Source organism: Anser brachyrhynchus (genome assembly GCF_964034855.1).
Source record: "Anser brachyrhynchus genome assembly, chromosome: 18".
NCBI lineage: Eukaryota > Metazoa > Chordata > Aves > Anseriformes > Anatidae > Anser > Anser brachyrhynchus.
The window spans coordinates 5,572,593-5,596,279 of NC_137711.1; the positions used below are offsets into that span (position 1 = coordinate 5,572,593).

General features: G+C 40.3%; 1 protein-coding gene across 1 annotated transcript in view; it reads right to left on the reverse strand.

The window, feature by feature from the left end:
* The window catches only part of TOM1L1 (target of myb1 like 1 membrane trafficking protein), a 416,402-nt gene that overhangs the window by 218,618 nt on the left and 174,097 nt on the right, over positions 1-23,687 (reverse strand). Inside the window, exon 4 of the mRNA XM_080560434.1 lies at positions 7,732-7,919. The gene's annotated coding sequence lies outside the window, so the exon portion shown is untranslated. The remainder of the gene's footprint in view (positions 1-7,731; positions 7,920-23,687) is intronic.

A 23,687-nucleotide genomic window follows, 5' to 3' on the forward strand; every position in this document is an offset into this window, starting at 1 on the left:
TTACTCAGAGCTGTGTGCTTTTGTTGGCCTTTGCACCTAATTCAAATACTAACTCAAACAGAGCTGCTCCCCTCCCTCTAACGCAGTCTCTCATGTCCAACACAAATCCTCTGGTATCAGCTACAATAACACTGTGCATGCGACCCCCAGCTTACAGCGTAACAAATCCAGGGGAAGGATGCTATTAAACTCTGCTATCTTGGAATCCATAAATAATTCACATCTTTCCTATAAATATTCATCCCCGTCACCTCAGTCACCATTCAAATAAAGGTTACAATCTCCATCCATGTCCATTTTCCATATACCAACCAAATCATGCATTTTTTTTTCAACTGCCTTCTCTAGTTAATTTGTATTTTCCTTAAAATTCAGATTCACCGTTTTCTCACAGCAGTTAAACAAGAAGACTCAGGATTTCACTTTTGCTGTCTTCTTCCTTTTAACCAGTGCTTATCCATTGGGTTCACTGGCACTACTGCGAACTTGCATGAAAATGAGAGCAGAGTTAGGGATCACATATCTTGGTTAGTGTCCCGTGGTTTTAAATAAAAACACCATGATATGATCACAGCTGTACAGTGCAAACACATTTGAACTATAACATGGGATAGAAAACATCCATAAAGTTTCTAAACCTTTCCTAAATGCACTGACACAATATCTCCTGAAAAAGAAAACACCCACAACAAAATCACCCTGAAATCTGGCAGCTTTATAAGCCAAAATTAGACTTTTCTCTCCTATCGTCGCCTCAGGAATACGAAAGGGAAAACAAGGGAGAGAAGCAAGAGAAGTTATGAACACTCACAAGCAAGAAGGGAACAGTCAATCAGTTACAAAATGACTCCCTCTGTGCTGCAGCAGTTTGGTGTTGCCAAAGAGCCAACACCAAAAAGCATCCTGGGAATAAGAAAATTCCTCCGAGTGGCCAGCTTTTTGCTGAGGAGAGATATTATGAACCATAAAAATTATGCGCTGCTTCTGTTTCATGAACATTACATAATTGCTAGACTAAATAGCCAGAATAAACAGAAAATGGGCATTTTTACTAGGCTTCAGAAGAGTGAAGCTATAAAGAAAATAACTCTGTGAAATTTACAGGAGAGACCCATTTCAGACCATATGTTGGGAAGGATCTTCATCCAAATGCATGAGTCAATGTGTTAGCTAAGTGTTGCATGCAGAGATCGTGAGTTTGGGACTGTCTGAGGTTTGGGTTTCCTCAAAGCTTTCACGCTGGCCTGCTTTTATCCTCCAAAACATGACACATCTACTTGACTTCCTGCATCACGATTTTTTCCTCAACTCTGCACTGTGAATCTGAGCAGAAGAAAATAACTTGCTTGAATTGCTCATGGAATGAACACTTCAGCACATGTACATTTCTTTTTTTTTTAAACTACTGAGCCTTGCTTGATTTTGCTATCATCCAAAACCACATCACAATCAGACTCGGATTACAGGCAGCCTTAGCTGTCCAGGTATTCTGTAATCCAGACCCCTAGCTTTTTTATTTCACTTATCTCTTCTGACTAGTTACTTGTCTCTTATTTTTATGGTGTGATTTATACACCTTACAAAATCATCATTTCAAACCTGCCTGTAGGCAACAGCTGTATGACTGCGTAATTGCCACTACAAGATGGCAATGTTAGAAAAAGATATACAAAAAAAACCCAACCCACCAACCAAACTCATCTGGCATAATCACTCATTTATTTATTTAATAGATGAAATTAGTGAGGGAACAGAACACAGACAATAACGAGGGTGTTACAGAACTCTGCCAAGCGCTACCCCCAGCTCAGCATCTCCTCCCATGAACAGAAACTGCCAAGTACAGCTGGCCCCAAAATGACTGTTCTGATTTGGAAAAAAACAACAAATACCAACCAAACAACAAAAAATGAAACTTTCCAAAGCTTTAAAAAATGTTTTTCTTCCGTATCGAATACTGGAACTTTTCTAGAAGTTGGGAAATGTTTCTCTAGACATATCAGGACCTCAAAGCCTTGTCATTAAATCGGGATCCAGACAGTGAAGGATGAGCTCACCTGGGTTACTGGGGTCTGCACGAAGCAATCGCTGCCTCGTTACACGTCTGGGTGTGCATCTCTCCTGCCACCAAAGCAGTGGTGCCCTCTCATCTGCTAACACACTGGCAGGTGGTTAAGCTGTGACTCCAAACACTGGTGCTCAGATGGCCAAAGGTATTGTCATGCCAAATCCAACCTGCAGGCAGCAAGGCCTGCGCCTTCTTTAAGCAGAACAAAGGTTTTTAAAGGGAATACCCCATCACACTGAAAGCAGCCTCGAAGCCCTACTGCCAGCTCTGCACGGGCTAGAAACCTGTCCCATGGCCCCAGCCAGGAGCATAAATTCCCAGGATGTTTCAGGAATGTCCCTTTTCATCTGCACTCTGTTCTTTGAGGCTGGCTGATACTGTTGCTGGAAGAAGCAGGCTCTAGTTTTTCTACTCACACAACGTGGCAAGTTTTTAATAAATAATAAAATAAAAATAGTGTGTACGCATTCTATAACTCAGGTGAATATATTCCAAGGATGACAAACAAGCAGAGAACTTGTCAAATTTGGGCATCAAGCCTTTTATCTGAAAACTGAATATAAAGAGCAAGAAAAAACATTCACTCTTTTTCTAAAGGGAAGTAATTTCACTGACAAATAATTCCAGTTTTGTTTGCATCTCTCAGTTTCAGCTCCTTGAAACGCTTACATTTAAGCTGGATTAGGGAAGTTTTATTTGCAAAATTGCAAATGCTACTTGAGACAACCTGTATCTTTTTCATCCATATTTCAATGCAGAAAGCGTAGCAAGACCTTTTCTTACCGTTGACCAAAATCTTCCCAAAGCCTCTGCATGTTAGACAGCCTTGATAGCTAAACAATATGGGCTTTTCCAAATGATTCTGGCTTTTGCAGATATTCACAGCATCAATGACAAGAACACCCCAAAGTGTTATTCAGAAGCCAAGCTTTTACTGACAAGGTAGAGCCCAGGATCTGGCAAATACGCTCAGGAAAAAAAAAAAAAAAGCAGAATCATTTTTCCCTCATGCCTGCATGGCTCTAAGCCCTGGCAACCAGCTCTCTCCATGTGCGAGCTTCAGCAGACTTTGCGCTCCAACTTGTTAATCACTTCTCTAACCGCCACGCACTGAGCTGGAAGAGAGAGTCAACTCCCAGCACCTGAATTAGGAATGCGAGTGTTTATCCATCTGAAACTTATTTAGACAGACATGAAAAACTATTCAGGACTGATTTCCCATGAAGGTTAGGAGGCTGTTAGGATACCAGATTTTAAAAGGGAAGAAGATGAAGTTCTACTCAGTGCCTTGCACGCCCTCAAAGTGCTGCTGGAAGTGGCCTTGTGACTTATTCTTTGAGTCCTCCTGAGTCTGCTCATTTGGGGAGTTTTTGAATTCTACCACAAAAGGTAGGGGAAGATAGGAGAAAGACTGACTTGAAACAGAAGCACAGCAGAAAGGCAGATTATAGGCAGGATGCAGGTGGAAGAAAAAAAGAAAAACAAACAAAAAAAACTACACCATTAAAAAATACAAGAAGTTCTCCTCCCCCCTGAATTTTAAAGAAATTCTTGGTGTGTGTGCGCATGTGTGCACACGCATGTAAAAGAATGGAATAAATAATTCAGTTTGAAACTAAAATATTTCAAAACTTTCAAATCAAAATATTTTCACTGAACCAAGCTGACAGCCTTTTGGGATTGCCAAGTTAAAGAAACCATTTCAGATGGACTCTGTTCTGATTTCAGATTGAAAATAATGGTAAAATCTCTGCAAATTTCTTGCAGGGAAGAGGCACCTTTCCTGACTTTCTCAGATCCAAAATCCTCTATGGTTCTGAGCTCTGCTCAGAAGAGACCCTCTATAGTCACTGAGCTGAAAGTAATTGCTCAGCTCTCCAAGGGTTCAGCTTATTTTTAATTAAGCAACACAATAAAGTGTAACATAATAATAAAAGTGTCTATGTAACAGGTATTGATTATTCATTTATCATTCGTTGGTAACCTTAGGCTTTTACCACAAGACAGTGCTGGAAAATTCATTAAAATAATACTGAATTATTAAATTACATTGATGAAAGGATGATTTGAGGTCTAAATGCACTTCATAATTCTTCATGAGCAATATAGAGTTGAAGTGAACCTACTCTTTGAAAAGTAAATTCCCCATTACAGTGAAAAAGGGCTGATATTTCTCGTTTTCCTACCAGTCTGCCTGATAGCATTCCCCGTTCTGTTTTAATGAGTCACTGGAACAAGGACTCCTCCTTTTAATAGCTGATTTAAGCCGGAACTTCGAGGTTTGACCTAATCTGCAGAAACTGGAAATAGGAAGGGGAGGTACAGTGTTTTTAGGGTTTCACCTTTTTATTATTGAGACATACTTTCTGGCTTTAATCAAATTCGTTTAGGGTCAGTGAGGTTGTTATTATGATTAAGGGCATTCTTCATTCATGCTTTATCCAGCAAATGCTGTAGAATAGCTGTGTTAGTCAAATGTGACTTGAATGTAGAAGTCGTTAACCACTCCTCTAATGGACCAGCAGGCTTTCAATTAATTAATATGAAGAAATCACTGGGGGTAACAGTAGAAGGACTTCAAACTTTCAAATGAAGTACTGAGATATCAAATTAAATGAGCAGCACCAACAGTTAGCAGAGACTACTGTGCTTAGGAAAGCTAGAAAATAAAATAATAAAAAAAGCACATGTGAATAAAAGAAGTGAATATTTTTGCCATGTGAACAGTTAGCGGGAAATGTATTCAGTTTCCCCAGGGTTTGCAAATCTGTGTGTGCAGAGCAGGATTTGTTTTTTCTCTTACTGAAATACTGCTGCAGTTTTAGGACTTTTTAATGGAATGTGGCTACTACAACAAACATTTCCAAATTCCATAAGTACCTGTACAGATACACAAAGATAAAGTGTGCGTGGGTGTTCTTCATGTGGCAATAAAGGTATGGTATATGCAAATTTCATCCAACAGATCAGGATTATCACAGAATTTCTCTACAAGTCTCTTTCTGCCCATACAGTGTAAAGAGAAACTCCTTTTGAATGTTGTATTTTTTATTTGTTAATTGGGATGCTTTGTAACACTTTCTAAATCTCTGTACATCTAACTCAGCTTCCTTTGGTTTAGGTTCAATGCTTTTTTGATCTGAAGCAGAAATTGTTATCAGTAGAGATTATTTCTGCTACAGTCCTGCCCGTAATCTGAATTTTCTGAAATCTGCATGAATCATATTCTGTCAGTCTAAGGCAGCGAGCCACTCAAATAGCACCAGGCGCTGTGCTACTGACTTACTGTGTGACCTTGTGTGAATTATTTATTTCATCAAGAACCTGAAAGAACAACCAGGTTGCTGAATTGCAGCTATTCCAGTTAGGCCTCTATGGGAAATCATGCATTTTGTCAGCAACACTTAGGACAAGACTATTTTCTCATGAAGAGTCTTTAACTATATCTAGCACAAATGAGAGGCAGAGCAAGTAGCTTTTATTAGGTTATTACTAACTTGGAACAGCCTCTGTTGAAGCTGCTGCAACGACTTTGTTTGGGAAATAGGATAGACAGAACAGCAGCTTTGGACATAACATTACGGTGTTGTTGGCTTCCCTGAGAGTAAAGAGAGGGAAAGAAGTTTGTGGAGGAGCAGAATGTCCATATAGCATTTTACAGAGGATGTTAGACCAGATTCATTGGTACATGCTGCCTTTATATCTTTGGTTACGCAAATAAGTTACAAATGCAGCCCATTAACTAGTTAGGCCATGTTTAGAGCCACTTTGAATCAGTGGCATGGCACAAAGCAGCTGGAGAGAACAGATACATCTGGCTGCAAATTCTTTGGCTTTTTTTTTTTTTTTTTTTTAAATAAACCAACATTTAAACTCCAGTTACAGAGAAAAAAAAAAGTCCAGGCCATGAATTACCAAAGCGAGAATCAGGGTACCTGGGTTAAGGTTTTGCCATGGACTTCTGTTGCCCTTGACTTACCATTTTGAGCCTCAGTATCTGCTGTCTTGTAAGGATAAGGTTTATTTGAGATTACAGTGCCAAGTACAAAGGGAAAATGGTATCTACAGGTTACACCTAGACACAAGGCACTGAGAGGAGTCACTGGCAAGGGGTGATGTGTATTTTATGATGTGAACAAGCCTTCTAAAATGTGGAGTGCAAATTTCACTAAAAATTTCTAAATAACTATCAAAACTAGCAAACTGGAATAGACTCCAAGGTTTCAATCTGGAGCTGAACAGTAATCTCAACTATGTGAAATTTTGCCAAGAACAACTTTCTGAGCTCCAAGAGACCAGAACTAGTGCATGATCCTGAGAACATAACTGCTCTTTTCTGTTTGCAATGAGAAAAGCTGTTATTCGCAAAAATGCTGATCCTTAGCAGATCTCTGCTGAGCATGAAAATACTCATAATAATAAGAATTCCACTTCAGTCATTGCTATATTCATGTACCTCTTATTTGAAGTCCCTGCTACAAACCGCTGTTCAAGAAAGGACTACAGCAATCTTGTGTCCAAACTCATACAGACATATTTTCAGTTTCTATCTAAACTTCTACACCTCGTAATGCAGAGTGAATGTGACTCCTGGTGTAGAGAGAGCTAAAATGGTAACTTTGCACTTTCTGGAATACAGTAGAACCAACAAGCTTTGGAAAAAAATCATCTTTGAAGTACTGAAATGGAAACTGGTTTTGGTTCTTGCAAGGGCTACGTAAGAAGCAATGGGTAGGAAGGAACCAATAAAACAAACAAAAAACCCCAATCCTCTTAATCCTTTCTGATACTACATCGTAGCATAGAACTAGTTCAGTAACAAGAATAACAGCTTCTTTCTTACATGCTTTTCTCCAATTCCACACACTGAGACATGATCATATGAAGTAAACATATGCAGATGAACACATGAAATGATGACTTCAAAATCAGTCATAACACTCAAACCAAATACAGCATCTGTCTGTGGTGATTTTACCCTGCTGGGCAGCTGAACTCCACCACAACCCCTCTCTCACTCACTCTCCTTAAAAGAAGAGGGGGAAAGAAAAAGGCTCATGGATAAGACAAGGAGAATTTAATTAAAGAGAAAAAAAAGAGGGAAAAACAAACAAAAACAAGGGCAAAATAGAAGAAAGAGGAAAAAATACTGTTCTCTACTTCCCTTAACAAGTGATATTTGTCCGTGTCCTGGAAAGCAGGGCCTCAACATGTGCAGTCGTTTGGGAGGACAGATGTCTTCATAATGAGAGCCCCTCCTTCCCCGTTCCCACCTTTTACTGCTGAGTGTTACACCACACGGTATGGTTTAGGTCAGCTGCCTGGTGATATCCCCTCTCTACCTCTTGCCCACCCCCAGCCTCCTGGCTCTGGAGGGTTTGGAGGGAGCCCTGGTGCCACGCCAGCACTGCTCAGCAACAGACAAAACCCTGGTGTGGTACCAGGGCTGTCTCAGCTGCAGAGCACAGCACAGTATGGGCTGCTGCAGGGAAAGTTAACTCCATCCCAGTTGGACCCAGCACACCATCCCATCTCAAAGAGACCCAGAGTTTCCTGGCTTGTTGGGAAAGCAATTTATATTAAAATTTTAGAGGATAACCAATGCTCATCCTCCACTTTCTCCCATTAACAACCTAAGGACATAATCAGAAACATTCACATACTTGATCTTTTCCTGTTGAGGCTCTCCAGAGAAGAATGCTGGCAGGGGACTTGTCTGTAGGACTTGCTTCTTGCTCTGTGGTCCAAAACAATCAGGGTCTGTTGATCTGCATTAATTGTAAGGAAGGGTGCTGCAGATTTCATGCATATATTACACATGCTTCTAACTCGTCATGGTTTAGTCACAGTTCTGTAAAGAAACACAAAAGGAAGGAAATAGATTAGCTATTTAGGCTTCTAAATCCTCAAACCACCTTTTAACACTGCTCAAGAATGATTAATTAGCAACCAGCACAAATCACATGGCCCACACATCTCACACTTCCAAAATGCTACCATCTTTTTCAAGTGGGACATTGCTTATTGCAGTTTTCACTTTTAAAAAGAATATAACACAGCTCCACTCATTCTACCCTCTTCAAAAAAAACAAAACAAAGAAAACAAAACAGCAAAGACCACCCAGCTTTGGAAAATCTCAACCCTGTTTCCAGTTCCAGGCACTTCTTGTTACTGCTTAGAAAGAACAGTTCTTGCAATCGTGACTTCCTCTGCTTAAATTTGACCCATGCCAGCTGGGTCTGTACCAGTGAGACTGGTGTTCTCTGATTTTCTCCTAACGAACTGTGCTTGATGGCAACTCATCCCAATCAAAGTAAAATCTTGTGCCTGGAGGGTGCTATCAGATCAGTCATTATCTAATGATATCTAGAAACCACAGTGTATCACGTCAGAGGATGTGCCCTTTCCAAAATGGGTGGAAAAGTCCGCATTAAAAAGTAAGAATGTTTACTCTTTGAACTAACATTTCAAAATTTGCTTGAATTCAGGAATATTTTTTCTTAGAAAAGGTATTACTTATCTTTTCTTCCCTGTTATTAAGATATTGCTTCAGCAGGCATCATGGCAAAAAAAGAAAAAAAAAGAAAAAAAGCTGGACTAGTACTGTAAGAAAACAATAAACATGAACAGGACACTACCCATTCCAAGGAGGAAGTGAGGTTTACCTAACCCGAATAGTGAGTCAACTGGAGCCTAGCAGCTAAAAGAAAATACAGGGAGAAAAAGGAAAAATCCAGCTGGAGAAAATGAGAAATATGTTTTGGGCACTTAGTCCCCAATGCCAGCCTTCTGACAGGGCTGTGTTTTATTCCAAGCAAAATTTCATATCTATGAAGTTATTAGAGTGACAAAAAGTACTGTGAAAAGCAGAGTAAACTTAATTTCTTTCCACTATCATATCCTCACTGCTTTGCAGCTGGGCGAGATCAATGCTTTGCTCTCCGCTGAGATGGAACACGTAGGAAAGTGACCTGGAGCCCCAGCAAAGCCAGGGCCCCGGCCAGCAAAGCTGCACAAACTGCTCGAGTCTGCACCTGTACCCGCCTGCACAGCCTCTCTGCCGTGTTATGGGGCACCGATACCCTCTGTCTGCCCAACAGAACCACACAAAATCAGCACCTAGTCCTGGGGTATGTGAACACGTCACAGCAGGTATCTTCCTTGATATTAACCGTGGAAGAGTCACACATGTGTTCCTCTGACTTTTGTTCCAGAATTATAAAATGGGAACTGTCTTGTGTGTCGTGACCTGAGCGACTCTGAAGGTCGCTCTTTTTGTATAGTGCATATAATGCCACAGATGTGCTATATTTTGCCTTTTTTCTTCATTTTCAGTTCTGTTTTTAAACTTTCAACTTAAAAATTAGAAAGGCACAGTGTGCATTTGTATGTTTGAATGGTGACACACCACTGTTCATACAGCACTCTGGGAAATACAAAGGACTTTTTTTGTTGTTTCTAGTTTGCATTTATCCTATTTATAGGCAATCATCATCAGATAAACGTCCTGTTAAATTCATCTTCATCTAAGCAAAAGTTGAGCTTATGATTATGATAAAATGAAAGCAATTTCTAAATATGCTATGCTGGGGATTTACGTTAATTCACTCTAAATCATATAAATTATAAGTGACAGTTTATCCAGAGCATTATTTTGTGTTTCTAATTTTACTCTAATTATTTTCATTCAGTAGGTTTATACCAATAGCTGTTACATATCTCCATGCCTTTGCCTACCTTTCTTGTTGTGATCCCAGCTCTCAAGTAACAGATATGCACTACAAGGAACCTATTCTTCTAACATACTGCATAAAAGCATATTGAATACATTTTTTTTTCCTTAAGGAAAATTAGCACAATCTTTATACCACTTGCTCTGTCAACAAATTATAGGATTTATATTCCTTTAACACTGGAGGAAATCATGTTTATGCTCCTGAGTGGCCTGAAATATAATGTTTTCAGCTTTTCTGCTGGCCAGAAATATTCTGCATCTCCCAGGTACCACAGGTGATCCAAATGCTCACAGCCTTCTTCCAGCTCTGAGGGGATATGTGTGGGGCAGAGTCTGCTCCAACCACATGCTCCTCTTTTCACATCAGGCTGTATTTCTGTACTGGGTTCACAGCCTCCTTTTTGGCTCTGGCCATACGAACAAAATAGCATGTTTGCATGAGGAGCATCTGTGATAAGAACTACAAGTTTCAGGCCATTTTTTAAAAAAGCAATTTTGGAAAAAAATAGTCTTCAAGCATTTTGTTACAGTTTTTCTTGAATCTGCATAACACTCGGCGCCCTTTTTGTGGAAAGACAGCGTATCAGCATTCAATTGACTCAATGCATGATTGAGAGAGGAGTACAAACTCTGACAAGAGTGACCAAAGAAAATAAATTAAGTAGCAGCAGCATACATAGCAAATGATTAGAGAGACAGAAAACCTTTCCTCCTTCCCTGAGACAAGAGTAAATTAAGACCGTGTGGAAAACATGGCAACTAGACAAATTGCCAATTTTCACGGCACCCACCAGGCTTGGGCCATGGTCCAGTGTAGCAAACCCCAAAGGCAGCAGACACAAATAGTTTTCAGAGCAATCCTGAGATGCAGTCCATCCATCATCCATAATGTTTTGTTTCACAGGGAAGGCTACTGATGAACAAGCCCACCTTTAAGTAAGGAGAAAGGCCGGAATTAATTGCTGCTGCTGCTGTAAAACTTGCCAGTACCATACAGATTACAGTGGCAGCTGGGGGGCTTGGATCACAGGACAGTACTTTACCTATACGAATTAAACCATGGGGTCCAGCTGTGCATCAATATACAATTTCTATACCTCCCTCACCAGCCAAATGCTATTCTATGTGGGATGTTGCTCATGGCCTCACCAGAGACAACGGCAAAACTCTCACCAGTATTAGAAAGGCCAGGAGTTCTTCAAAAATCAGTCTGGAATGATGTTTGTGGTCTATCAATAAATATTTATTTTAGTAAACAATATTTGCCATATGGGAATTGATGCATTTTTTTTCTATTAGTCAATAATTAGTCTTTAGGTTTGTTTGTTAGTTTTCTTTTCCTCCCTCAGATCAAATGTCCTCAAAACTGTCTCTCTTTCAAGAGAGAAGAATGGATTTTGGATCTGGTATTTCACAGCAGATGGTATAAAGGGTTAGCAGCAAGATGCACTCCTTACTCAGAGGTCACAGAACATCTTCATATCACTTTAAATGGCTTAACAGCTCTGTAAGAATAACAAATCTATTTAAAATAGGAAATCAGAAGGAAATAAAGCTGTGTCAGGAAACATTAACACTCCCACATGAGCTTTGACCTTGGACAGCTTCTCAGATCTCCTGTTCAGCTCATTCATCATTATTCTGAGCTGTCATCATGCTCATTATTTATACATTAACCTCATTCATGACTTTTATTCTATAAATGGGTCAGGATGCTTAAAAAATATTAAATAAGAATGTGCAATGGTAATACGGATAATACCTATACCAGAGCTTAGGACATCTGACCACAAATCAAATATAGGTGATGCTGAACAATTAAATGGGAAACAAAAACAACAAAGGAGAGGTCCCCAAATCTCCACTCTTCTGTTTAGGATTGTATTGGCTTTAACAGCTGCCCAAAATAGGCAGCTGATAGTTGTCTTTTTATTTATTTATTTATTTTAATTTGCAAAATGAGCATGAGTTCTCAAAGCAATGAAATATGATCCGCTGTAAGCTAAATCTTTACAATTAGTGGATTGAACCATCAGGCACCAGCTCAGATGAAACAAGGATGGGCTCTTGACAATATTCAGACTCTTTTTTAACTGGTGAAAGTGACAGTGCTTTGCTTTGGTGGGCGCGTCTGCTGGGTGGGGTGCGACGGCTGCAGGCAATGCCGCTGCTCTCAACGCACCATGCTCCCACAGACAGCAGTCAGTGTATGCAGCTCCGGGAGGCTGAACCAGTTCCCAGCGGGTCTTCTAACCCACACAGCCACTCAAGTTCCAGGCAACACTGGGTGAGAGCAGTCCTCTGAATCCATCAGTCAGCCCTCTACAGTGGATGCTGGATTCAACAGAGGATTCACATCAATGTTCCCAGCACTGATAATGTTTTAACTCTGAAATTGTAATCTATTGTTTCTTCCTACAATTAAATGAATTTTTACATCACAAAGCATTGGGGCACCTTGCTCTCCAGCATCACAAAAGACTTTTCACATTGTGGCAGTTGTTTGCAGTAAGCTGAAAGTGCCAAGGTTTCCAAAACAGGCTTGAAGTAGAAATAAAATTTTATGCCCAAGGAAGAATTACTGCATGCCACATAACATTTCAAGCTAAAATAATGTTTTGTCCAAGATTTAGGGAACAAGGATTAGTTTTTTAAACCCGGCTAAGTCAATGAATCTTATATCCCATATACTGCTATACATTATGTCTGGAGATACATTTCACTAACTCAAGGCTGTTCTAAGGAGGTTGCTTGAAAGAAAAAACCCTCAGCCAAGAGGACATTTCAATAACCTGGTTTAAAGGAACTTGTGAAAGCCAACAGCACAATGGTGCCCAGAAGAGAATATGACATTGCCTGTGCAGAATGTAATGAATTTTAGAATGGTAAATTATGAAGTTCGGTAATAATAAATTATGGAACCTCAAATATATACAAAATTATTTACTTTACATAGAAAAAACAAAAGACTTTTTTTCCCAGCTGTACGCAGATCCCATTCCCAGAGAAGCTAAAAACTTTCATGAATTGTTTTTGATCACATCCACGATTTTCAAAGGACTCCAAGAAAGTTTTGGGTTAATATCTGGTGACCTGCGCTGGAGGCTGGGTACCTAAGTACTTTGGAGCTCTTGGAAAACTCTTCTCTTTGAACAGCTGGATTCTGCTCAGCTCTAGCAAAATACAGGTATTTCATAGCTCTGAAGTACTCCATAGGATTTTAACCTTAAAAATGTCTGAATGAAAGGGTATGTGCTTAATCTACTGGCCTACTGAGTTTAATAGGTCTCTGCCTATGGCAGTAAATAACAGTAACTGTGTAACCCACTGGTTATAGGTTCCCTGTTGTGCTGGATCCGTAGTGGTGAGGTTGTTAAAGCCCCTCATGACAGCCCTGCTGTTCTCCCTCCCCTGCAGCAGCTCATGCTTTCAACTCCAGGGATCTCCAGGTCAGGTTAGCCAAGGCAGTCCTCATCACATTTACACTTAGGAACTATCTTTTATCTGAGGATCTCAAAGCACTTCAACATCCATTAATTAAACTCTAAGGGCTTGGTAATAAGGTGAGATGCATATTTTCTGCTGTCCCTCAGGTAAAATAGCAATTTCACTTATCTATGAGCAGCAATTGGCTTTAAACCTACAGAATCTGTTTTTATGAGCAATCACAGATCTGTATGTAGTAAAAAGTATGATTATGTGGGATGGACTCAGTTTGTGCTGAAATGGGAAAGGAGATTACATTTTCATTCAAAATACCTTTACTTTAATGTATTTTTTTCTTAAACTGAAGTGAGCACATTAGGCTATTTATTCCCAAATGGAATTCCAGCAATTGGGGTTATTGAGAATGTAGTCCGTGACAGGTATTTTTTCCTTAAATCTGTTTCAGAAAATTGTGTTCCTCATGTGATCAGAATGATAATTAAAGGATTTTCTGTATATGTAATGCTTCCAAGTTGACACACCTAACCTTGTATTAGGGCAATGTAAAATGAACGCAATACCAGTAAAGCAATAGTAAGTTTTTTTTTTTTTTAAAACAGGTGTTAGTCCACACCTTAGAAACAAGCTCTAATTTCAGTGGCTGAGAATATTATCTTTTACTCAGAACACTGACTCGAGGTGTTGGACCAATGCATAAAAACTCATAAAAGCAAAATTTCTGCTTTATGGAAGGTATCAATATTTTGGAGAAGAAAGAAGTCCTTTATAAAAGCAATATAAATGGAGGAGTATTTTCAAACACTGTCTGCATGAAAAATAAAAGAAACCATATTTAAAGAAACCATATTTTAAAAATAAAGAGCCTAATTTGAAAGTGTAATTAAAGAGCTAACTTGTTCCAAGTTGCAGAATTTTGTTCCTTCTGTGTGCTTCAGTATCCTCTTTTCTAAAATGCACATCATGATGGTAGCCTGCTTGGTAAAACTGTTCCACGACGACAGATAAAAGGCATCATCCATAAACTTACTTTATGCTGTTGAAAGTGGACATGAGTAATTGTTTCATATAAAACAACAGACATCACTGCATCCTTCCAGTGTGACTCCTGTAACACCCAAAAGATCCTCCCTTCCCATCACAAGACCACACTCAGACCAGCTGTGACCTGTTACGCATGAATGGTATAGTAGCGATACTCATTTCAGCTGGTTTACACGTATTTCTTCTGTTTGAATGAACAGTATTTTTCTTAATTATTTCTGACCTTTCATCCAGCATGCTATAAGCTTCTTATGAAGAAAAGAAAATAAATAATTCAACTTCCACTTATTCCTGGAGGAGACTAGCTGCTCTAATCTATCCTTAGAGAATAAACAAGCTTGCTGTTCACATACAGCTTATTAGAGTATGACAAATAAACATGTACACAACATTGCAATGACAATAAGGATGGGGAATACCAGAACTGTATTTCAGGCTGGAATCTGAGGCTGGGACAATTTCCACTTCCCTCCCAGGGGCCTGAAAGTTCGGTTACACTTTTCCTTGTAGCTGCAAGCCAGAGTATGGTAACAAATGTCAGTGCAATAAGGAGTGAGGAAGGAAGGAAGGACGGAGCCAGAGAGCATGTCAGAGAGTGGATTAATTCCCCACCACAAGAGTGCTCTGGGCTGCTTTGTGCAGTGCATTCAGAGAGGAGCTCTCAAATGAGTTAAAAGTCTGATAAAGAAATACAGTTCCTCAGCATCCTAGGAGCGAGACTGTCTGTTTAGAGTGGTATGATGAAATACTCACGTTTTAGGGACAGCTTCTGCAACCTGCTTTAGAGAAACCTTTTCAAAACACATATTACTTGCTGCCTCCAGAAATGCTTTTGCATTACTGGGAATAAGGGTGAGATGAAATATTTGAAGCGGTCCTGGACCAAAATCTAAGGTTTCCCATCCTTCCCAGAGATGAGGTATATAAATCTCTCATGCTTTCTTCCTGGCTTAGTGAATTCTGAATTTCAGCTTTCACTGAAGGGTGATCAGGGCCTGACCTTGGAGGAGCCCTCAGCATGATGAATCAGGTGAAAGACAAACAAAATGAGCCTGTGCTCCTTGAATCCTAAGTAAGAGGTCTGGCACCTGGGCCCAGACACACCAATTGTAGTGGAACAACACAGGGGAATAATGTCTCTGACAAAGTCTCCTTGCAGCTTCACAGCTTCAGCATATGGCTACCACCCTGGAAGTTCTCGGGAACACTAGCCTTGTGAGGAGATGGCTCCATTCTGACAGCAGCAGAGCAATGGGGGCCTCACTTGAAAGTGTGTCAGAAGAAAATAAAATAAATTCTTTCCTTTGAAACAGTAAAATATACAATTGGATTGGAGTCAACTGCATCCACAGGAGATATCTGACAATCTGGCTTGATGAGAGAGAGCTGCATGTGCCACCAGAGTAAAAGATGTAGTGTCTGAAGAAGAGGAAACCATTCATCTTACCAACCTGACCTTTCTGATAGCCAGCTAGTAGTATGGGCATAGCTCCACAGATCTCTTCAAAGTTTATTGCTCTGTTAGTCCTCTTTGATTGACAGATCACCTAATAGATAATAAATTACTGCTTTCCACTCAGACTGGGGGCTGCCTGCATGTTGCTAACACCGATTTTTCAGAACCTACTATCACTCATGCTCTGCTTCTGCAATTTAAAGGGATGCAAGTTCACAGACAATAAATAAATACAGAGGACTGGGATTTCAAGGGTATGTGTGGGGAATTAACTGTGTGGCGCCCTCTGAGTTTCAGCGTGACACAAGCTCCCAGCTCCCTCAGGTCTTTTGAAAAATCTCACACCTCTGCCCCAGCAGCAGTCGGTGGGAAGAGCCATTTTCCTCAGTTTCTCCACAACAGGAAGGCAGGGTGGCTTGGAGGGACACTTACCTTATGTGCAGACATGAAGAAGATGAGAAAATCTGTTCTGGAGTGAGGGGAAACATGAGGAAACTTCACCTGAAATGGGTGGCTCCTCCCCTAGGCCACCTCCAGGCCGAGGCCTGACTCGTAGTTTTTACTCATTCCAGTCACGGTTACTTGCTTTGGCACCGCAAGCAGGGACCAAGCAGGGACTGAATAAAGATCTCAGGTTTTGCCCATAAAAAGAAAATGAAGTGGAAATGCCTCTCTAGAGGTTGGAGAGGCCAGGATCTGTTACGGCTGCTCAGGGTCTTTGAGAGCGCCGCAAGTTAGCAACACTTTCCTCAAGAGCTGCTGCCAGCCTGGCACTGCCGTTAGTTCTGCCTTGTGTCGGGATGCAGTTAAAAATGCTTCCTTCTTTCACATTCCCCTTAGGGACTGGTCAGCTTGTTGTTGACAGTGCTAGGGATAAGGCTCTCTCCAAGCTGTTGGTCCCTCTGGTACCTGCTGGGTGAATATGTGAGGCACATGTGAGGTTAAAAAAAAGAAAAAAAAAAAAAAGCTCAGTTCTCACACAGGCCAGATTTTCCAAAGAGCTCTAAAGCTAGTGCAGATGGAGAGATGGAGCAGGGAATGTTTAAAAATGTATTAGCAAACTGAATTTCCTAACCATAGGGCATTGCTTTCCTGAAAGACTTTTTTTTTTTTTTTTTGAGGGATAAAAAAATCAAAAAACAAAATTGGCCCTGATCTTAAGCCGTTTAATTTTGGATAGCTTTCCTGAAGGTGAAGGGCCTTCCCCTCCTGCGGCTCCGCCAGGCCTCTGCCCTCAGCACCGTGGTCAGGGTGCTGTTGCTGAATGTTCCTACTTGTCAGAGAAAACGTTCCTCCAAAAAGAGACCTACACAGCCGGCCGCATCCCAAGTGGTGCTGATGCAGCTGCACCACTAACTATCCCCGGGCACACACAGCTCTTCCTTGCGTAGTACACCAGCCGTTTGGGGGCTTTCATTTTAAATTAACAACAGCTATTAAAAGCACCCACCACAGAGGCCTCTTCACCACGGCAGGTAACTCCTGCAGGGTTGGTTTTGACTTTTCTGGCAGGTGCTTGTCTTTACTCCCAGGGTTGTGCCTTTGCCTAGACTCCAAGTTTTCTCTTGTTCCCCTGACTGCAGCCCTGGCCTGTGGCACCAGCTGCTATCACCATTCCACACATTTCCAGACACAGAGTAAGGCATCTCTGGGCAGTGAGCTTGAGCTGCTGACTGCTCATCTTACTGCCCCATAGCAAACCCATTGTTCCTTCCAGCCACCACAAGATCTCTTAATTCTTCACTGGTGAGTCTGTAAACTTTTGGCACAGACAACATCTTTCATTGCTTTTGTGAATATTTGCATCTCATGAAATCTAGCCCAGTGGGGTTTGGTGCATGTCTGCATCTCCAGCCCCTACCACACTGCACGTACTCAGAGCTCTCATTATGCTCCCTCCTTTTCCCTTTTGATTGAGGGAACAGTGAGACCTTCGGAAACTTGTTTATTTATGAAATCTGTTACTTGTTCCTATATCATTTATTTTTTGCTCTCTTTGGAAAGCACAGAAGTTCAACGTAGGCCTTTAGAAATACAGCTGCTGTTATTTTGCAGCTGGGTGCTACTGTGTGGAGAGCATCTGAAAAGGGAAGCTTGAACATAGGAAATTAGATGTGAGTTTACATCACTCTGGAGGACAATACATGAAAAACTTGAGATACAGATTTTAATCCAAGATTTTTAATATGAATTTTTCATCCTACAGCCTTTACTGTAGAACAGAGGACTGGAATAGCTCATCTATGTACAGATCCATTGAAGACAAGACACGTATTTTCTCGTTTCTTTCTCAAAGAATGGTAGGCCAGGTAGGTTATGCAACATTCCCCATCTTTACATCCTCCATTTAGGAAAATGCTATGGCTATTCAAGACAGCATTTATATACACTGATAGACTCTAAGTGTCAGCTGGTAGTTTAGGATGTATTTCAGTGTTATCTTCACAGCATGCTCTATAGGCAACGTGTTCCCTTTACCCACACTTCTTACATTTCTGCATCCTTGTATCAAAACTTATGGCATAAAAAGAAGGGAACTATGTTGCTTCATTTACCAATATCAAATATTTTTACTGAGAGTAATTGCTTACCCAGAGTTTGCTTATATAAGAATGAAACGTGGTATTCCATTAAAATTATTAAAAGTATCTTTCTATAGCTCTGCTCTCTCCACTTCTCCTCTAATGTTCAGAATCACATAAAATAGTAATGAGCATACATAGCCTTCTGCTGTTTTCATAGACAAGGCAGTAAAAGAGACAGTTGCTGTTCCCTTGAGTTCTAGCTCACGAATCAGAAAGTCTAATCAGCCACAGTGTCTGACACACTAGATAGCCCCTGTATTTCATTACTGCTATATTAAAATCTTTCCTATATGAATTCTGTATCCTCTATTAAAAGGAAAGAGAGAGAGAGAAGAGATAATCAAAAGAGGACAAGAAGAAAGGACTTACAGAAAAAGTTACTCTCTCTTAACTCCCCCAGCCTGATGCTTTGGAATGCAGCTTCCAGTGCAAGACTTGGACTGAAAATACCCAGAACAAGTACCTGGCAAGCTGTGGCCATTGTACACCCCCAGGGCTGTTTTTTACAAGTTTCAGGGGCCTGGGTAAGACCCAGTGCTGGCTTAGGTGGTTCTGCCTCACAGCAAACGCTCAGTGAAAAGTAAACAAGCTACAATGTTTTTCACTGCTTGCCCACAACACTTGCCTGCTTGCAATTGAATATTCAGGGTTCCCTTGGTTAGATCCAGATTGTAGAGGGGCAGATAGTATGAAGTTGCACTGTGGATGAATTCAAAGGCATTCTTCCTGGGAGAAGCCTGCTGCTGGGTGTTGCCAGCCTCTGTCTGTCCACAGTGTGGAAGACGCAGCATTGCTGCAGACATGCCAGCAGTGTGGCTGATATGCAGGTTTCATAAAGCAGCATCTTCTGACACTCTCACTAACAGAAGGTTTCTCTTCTTGTGCATCAGTCCACATTGATCTGTTAATTATGCTATGACAAAATGAATTAGACTTAATTTTGCATAGCTGTCTAGTAGCATTAGTACATGTGTTATTACATAATTCTTTGAATCAATAATTTCACCGTGCATGTTTGCATCTTATGAAATCGAGAAAGATCAGTTCAATACCTGTAGGCAGTTGCTTAGAGTGTCACAGATGTGTGATATCGAACAATAGATGTCACTGTTCTGCCAATAAAAAAATGGGTTATATTTACAGTTATTGGTAGTTCCAAACTCCATTGCACAAAGTTGCAAAAGCCAGGGCACTCACTGACACAAGATACTTTTTAAAACATGGATCCTGCCTCTCCTCATCTTTTTTCATCTGTCAAATTATACACAAAAATTGTAAAAGATTTTAAAAGCCAGTTTCAACAAAATCAGAAAGATATCTTCCTATGCCTTTATGCAAATTTGTAAACACAAGAATAGGACCACTACCCAAAAGTTACCATGAGGGGGAGAAAAAGAAAAAGGGATGTGGGAAGCTTAACTGAGGAAATGTCAGAGATGGAAACGTTTATGCTTAGACTTCTTTCTTTCAAGGGTGAGTGGTGGTGTATTTAATCTCCTCTCCTTTGAATGATTACATGGAAGATGGCAGGTACAAACTCACTCAACAGTAAAGACCAAGGATATGCCATGCTTTGTAGAGAGACAAGAAAAGAGGAATAGGCATCACAGGCACATCCCACAACAGTAAGATAGGAATAGTCTGCAAGCGAAGAGAATAAGTATCCAGGTGAAGTTTGAGCTCTAATGTCCTGTCTCAGAAGGTTCTTAACACTGCTTGAAATTAGTATAAAATTATGAAAATTAGACTGCAAGCAATATAAGAAATTCCGGACCAGCATGGTACCCTTTTGCTCTGCTATAAGTGAGGCCTGTGCAGAGTCAGCTCTCAGGTGATGAGCAAAACCAGTGAAGTCTAACAAATGAGAATGAGTTTAAACATCAATTTCAGGATGAGACAGAGAGGAAACTAGGCGGGTTATTATACAGCAGCTGTTCACCAGCTACTGCTCTGACTTTCTCAATACCAATAACACAGTACACTGGGAGAAAATGTCTGTGCTCAGTGGTTGTAGGACCCTATTTGTAGTCGTAACACAAGAAACAAAATGCTTCTTTTTGACCCATTGATACAACTAGAAAAAGTGGACAAGCATTTTGGTGCACAGTGCTGTTCAGTTGCTAGGATAAGGAGAAGGTTCCTGAATTTTTTGTTTCTTAACATGAATTTGGAAGATGTAAATTAATTCAAGCAAAACCTAAGTCTATAAAACTAAGAAAAGCCACATGCCAGATTTTCAGTAAACTTTTTTCCTTCCACAATGGAGGCAAATTAACATTTCTGGATAGACAACATCTGAACTGCACACAAAAATAGGTATTCTTTCAAACAAAACTGCTCGTGTTATGTGAATAAATGCCAAAACTTTCCTCAGGTATTTAGGGTACAGATGCAAATAACCATGTAGATTTGACCATGCTGAATAAAAGCCTCTGCACTGAATGAGGGCTACAGAGAGGGTCTACAAGGACAGCCCAATCTCACTTTTCCAAGAAGGGGAGCAGAAATATGGCCCCCACCAGGCTTGGTAGAGGCCAGGTATCTGGCTTTGCATGTGTTCCTTCCTCCTCCTGTTTGCTTGCATTGTGGTTAAATGCTGCTGCTGTGGGCTGAACCTCAAAATAGCATTATAATGAGGAGGGCAAATCTCTCCATGCAGTCCAGCACAAGAGGGAATTGCCAGGAATTTTCTCTCTAGTTTGCAGGCAAGTCTGTGCTTGCTGTTTGGACAATATTGTGATGCAGAATCAAACCTTCCTGTATTTATTTACCTATCTACCGAAAGTTGTGCATGTAAACAGCATCCTTACATCTCAGCTTTCCTCTCTGGTGTATTTTTTTCCTCTTCATTTGAAATGATCTCCTTGCACATCACATCCCAATCTCTTGCTGAGGAAATGATTAGGAGGTCAGAGGAAGAAGAATGACTTAATATAAAAGTAGAAATAAGGGAAAACTTCAAGGAACTTCCTGAGAAATTACAACATTGTTTGCATCATGCATTCCTTATAGTGTTAAAGAGCAAGAGAGGCAGAATACCAGGTGAATTGCTTCAAAACATAATGTCTTTCAACATACCCTGTGAGATATTGCCTGCTTCTGCAGAAAAATAAAAGAAAAATAATACAAATATCTCATAAATCATAGCTGAGATGCATATTTCAAAGATTTACAGGGTTCTGGTACAAACTAGGAAATGGTATGTTTTGCAATATAAAGTTGCCTGACAACACTGAGGAATTTCAGCCACAGGCTTCCAGCTTTGAGAAGTAAAGGTATGAAAATTCAGTATTTTACATGTACTTTTAGAGCACCAAGATAAAGCATGCTCCTGGACACGATGATATCCAAAATGCAAAATCTAAGCATCTGTGAAAGTAGAAATATTGATGTACATCACTAAACATATGTTGCTGACTAAAGCTGTTATTAGTGACAACAGACAGTCTCTCCTCTGGAAAATCCCAGTTGCCTTGGGCTTTGTCTGAGCAGAAAAACAGAGAAAAATCTGAATAAAACCTTGTGAGTTAGCCTCATGATAACGGGCTGAGTTGTAATTCTCAGATAATAATAAAGCCAAAAATACAGGGCTAAATTCAGCCATGCTTACTTGATGCTAAATTGAGCAAATTGCATACCGCCTGCTGCAGAGGCAGTACCAGAAGGCGTCTTGTTCTCCCAGATTGTCTTTGCAGGGTACAGATTATTTTGATCCATCCATCGCAGCCCCCATTTTGCCTGACACCTCAGAAATGAACTGGAAACTCCAAATGCTGCAGTGTGGGAATCTGGGGGCTCGTGCTGGGGTTGTACCTCACTCGTTTCCTATCACACAACACACACTTTTCAGTAAATGTATTTTTCAACATGGCCTTCCAGCTTAGTAGCATTCTGATTGTACCTTTCCAAGTTTTTTCCTGCTACTAAGAAACCTATAAGATTAATTAACTGCCCCCCCACACCCTCAAAAAAGTATGATTCCAAAAATTAAATAATTCTAGAAGGTACTAGAAGAATTAAAAATGTATGTATTTTCTGAGACATGAGAGCTGGCAATGCTGAAAAATTCTGAAAGGAAAGATTCTGAGATATACTCAACAGAATTACTGCATGACAGCATGATGTGGAGAGACACAGCTAAAAAGGCAGTTTGAATGGGAAGAGTAGCTAGGAAGGCAAGTGAATGTGAGAGCAGAGGGCAAAGCAATTGAATATTTCAAAAAACTAGTGGATGAATCAGTTTTATTTTTCAGCTGATGCATGACATGTTATGGGTTGAACTGTCCTGACTGCTCAAGGGAACATACAGCCATTCAGTTGCTTTAAGTGTGAGGGAATTCAAACCTTTGAGGACTGCAGAAGAACATGCAAGAGCTAGAACAAACAATGAGAAAACCTAACAAGGAGTTCAACAGAGACTGAATCAAGCTATGAACACATTGCAGCACTGCTCTGACAAAATTAACTGGCAAACACTGGAGAAGTATGGAAATAAGAATATATTTTGCAGCCGACGATGTTCCAAGCTCTGTTGTTCCAAGCTCAGAACTAGGAAACAGCAGCTGGAAAGTTAGACCTATATATATATGTATATATATATATAACTACTGTCAGTTGGTGACCAAGGAGGTTCTGGGTACGTATGTTCAGTCCCCATGAAACACTGAAGTCAAGCAGAGGCATATGAAGCATTGAGGTGGATGTCCTAAGAATTATTTATTATATCAAAACTACCAGTGAAATCTCCCCCAGAAATGACAAAGGTAGCAAGAGAACAGGCTTCAATCGTTGTGACATAACAGAATAGCAATATTTATGGTTAATTATCAGGCATAGAATGATTAAATTAGCCAGGCTCTGTCTATGCAACAGTTGCTTCTCTTGTTCATTCAGCTACAATCACTTATAAACAGGGATGCATTCCATAAAAGTGTTTCAGTTGTTTAACAGGCTAAGTGAACGGCTGACCTTGCTATAATTAATTAAGGATCTTTATTTAATTGAACATTCATGGTCACCAGAGCAATGCAAACCTAGAACTCAGCACACTTATCTGATTCTGGTTTCATTACAAAGGCATACTTGGTCCAATAAAAATTAGGAAGAATTTTCACTGTACCTTTGAACCTGTATAGGCTGGGCTCTGTGGGCACGTGTAAACATGCTTAACCTACATTTCCAAACCCTCTAAAGAGAGGGGTATTCTGTGGCTACAAACTCATAAATACAGACAAGAAGTCATGCTTAAAGTCCAGGTAATAGGCAGAATGGGTTTTGCACCCTCTATACACAGGATTTATGTTTAGAGAGCAAAGGAAACTATGTAGATGAAGATCATCAAATAAAGAAAAGAG